At 65.0% G+C, this 2,500-nt stretch overlaps 1 pseudogene; it reads right to left on the bottom strand.

Annotated features, from left to right (window-relative positions):
* LOC124772562 overlaps nt 1-2,500 on the bottom strand; it is a 7,229-nt pseudogene that overhangs the window by 2,381 nt on the left and 2,348 nt on the right.

The raw sequence follows: 2,500 nt of genomic DNA on the forward strand, positions 1-2,500 counted from the left end.
TTGAGGAGGTGGCCCTCCCACATTAGGTGGCGCTCCAGCACCTCGATCTCACGCTGCACCTCATCCATGCCTGCACCGTCGCAGGCTGGCCCTATCTTCTTCAGCGCCAGGAGACGGGACCGACGGAGGGTCGGACCCATCCATCGGCAAGATGGAATGCCGAGGCCCCCCTGGGCAACAGGAGCGTGGAAGTATCCCAGGGGGGTGTCCGCCGGAAGGCGGAACCATCTCCTGACGGCGGCCCGGATGGTAACGTCGGCCGACTTCAATGCACCCACCCGGGTGCGGCTGAGGGCCAGCCCGTGGTACAGGCCAGGGAGAAGTACGTTGGTGAGAGCGTGGAGGCGCTGTTGCGGCTTCAGCGGAGCTCGGGAGATGACGTCAAGCTGCTCCACCAGGTGGCTACGTGGATTGAAGACACAGCGACCCGCCGTGGAAAATTGCAGCCCCAGGTACCGGAAGGTTTCACCCACACGCAGGGCAGGCATGGTGGTATTGCCTGCTGTGAAGGTGACATTGCTGTCCACCTTCACCTTCTTCTCGCGCCCTGACGCGACTAAGGCGAGGGTGAAACACTTCCGGGCGTTGATCTGCAGCCCCAGGTGGGCGAGGGCTGCGGTAGCTGCGTCGATGAGGGACTGCAAGCCCCTCGGGGTCGCTGCAAACAGCAAGACGTCATCTGCAAAGGCCGCAGCGTTGACTCTGCGACCGAGGATCCGAGCTCCGATGTGGGAGGGCAGTTGGCCTAAAACGTAGTCCACCGCAAAGTTGAACAGGAGGGGGGAGAGGGGATCGCCCTGGCGAACGCCCCGTGCTGGCTGCACAGACACGCCCACGCCGGCGCCGTCCGCTATCACTGTCGTGCTGCCCTCGTAGCACCGCTCGACATACTCGACAAAGCAATCCGGCAGGCCATGCGCCTTCAGCACGGGGCGAAGGGCAGCATGATCTACCGAATCGAATGCCTTAGATACGTCGATCGATGCCACAAAGACAGAGCGGCAGGAGCGAACTGCGTCGGTGAGAGCAGTGTCCAAGATGAAGGTATTTTCCAACATCCCATCCCGAGGGATGAATGCCCGCTGACGTTCGTCCACAGCACATGCGCGCATCAGGCGTGACGCGAGAACCTTGTGAAAGGTCCGCGCCAACACCGAGCAGACCGTAATGGGGCGAAAGTCAGCGGGGGATGTTGGTGCAGCCGTTTTCGGGAGAAGGGACGTCCGCGCGCGAAGCAGGCGTTCCGGAAGGGCGCGGGCCAGAAGGAAGAGATTCATCACTTTCACCAGGACTTCGTGCGGCAGGCGCCGCAACTCCGCTGGGGTAAGGCCGTCCGGCCCGGCTGCTGATCCCCTGGGCGGCAACGCGGCGGCGACCTCCTCATGTGTGACCGGCCCCCATATGCACTCGAGAGCGACAGGCTCTGAGTGCGGGAGGAGGCGGTCACGAATGAAGCCCGCGGTGGAGATGGGCTTCTTGGTGAAGAGGTCCGCCCAGAAGTCCAGCAGACCAGGGATGGCAGGTGGCGGCTGGAGCAGGGTGCCATCCAAGAGGCCGCGCACGCAACGTGCACGCGACCGTCGGAAGGCATCCTGCGTTCTCGCGTACTCCCAGCGGCGCCGCTTGCGCTTCTGCGTCGGCGGCGCGGCAGGCGGCCGCTTCGATGGTTGGCGCGGCCGCTGTGTCCTGGTGATCGATCTCTCCCCTCTGGACCCGACCGACGCAAGGGCATCCGGGAGCATGCCCAGGATGACATCGGGCGGCGTGCCCCGCCCCAGACCTATGACACGATCCAGGGCAGAGAAACGCTGGGCGGAAGCGGGTAGCCCCGCCAGATGCTCCCAGATGGCGGCGTCAGTCGGCCCCTCCGGCGGCGGCCCGGTGGTGTCGGCCGCGAAGTCCTCGGCTGCGTCGACGGGCGGCGCAGCGGCCTCGCCCGCGTCAGGCAGCGGGCTCGCTGCTCCCCGGCGGGAGTCATAGTTACTCCCGCCGTTTACCCGCGCTTGCTTGAATTTCTTCACGTTGACATTCAGAGCACTGGGCAGAAATCACATTGCGTCAACACCCGCTAGGGCCATCGCAATGCTTTGTTTTAATTAGACAGTCGGATTCCCCCAGTCCGTGCCAGTTCTGAGTTGATCGTTGAATGGCGGCCGAAGAGAATCCGCGCACCCGCGCGCCCCCGGAGGAGCACGCTAAGGCGGACGCGGCCTCGCAGCAAGGAAGATCCGTGGGAGGCCAAGGCACGGGACCGAGCTCGGATCCTGCACGCAGGTTGAAGCACCGGGGCGCGAACGCCGCGCAGGCGCGCGCATCCTGCACCGCCGGCCAGCACGAGGCCGACCAACGGCGAGAGCAGACCACGCCCGCGCTAAACGCCCGCACTTACCGGCACCCCTACGGCACTCACCTCGCCCAGGCCCGGCACGTTAGCGCTGACCCACTTCCCGACCAAGCCCGACACGCCCCGATCCTCAGAGCCAATCCTTATCCCGAAGTT

The sequence above is a fragment of the Schistocerca piceifrons genome, unplaced genomic scaffold, assembly GCF_021461385.2.
Source record: "Schistocerca piceifrons isolate TAMUIC-IGC-003096 unplaced genomic scaffold, iqSchPice1.1 HiC_scaffold_943, whole genome shotgun sequence".
Classification (NCBI taxonomy): domain Eukaryota; kingdom Metazoa; phylum Arthropoda; class Insecta; order Orthoptera; family Acrididae; genus Schistocerca; species Schistocerca piceifrons.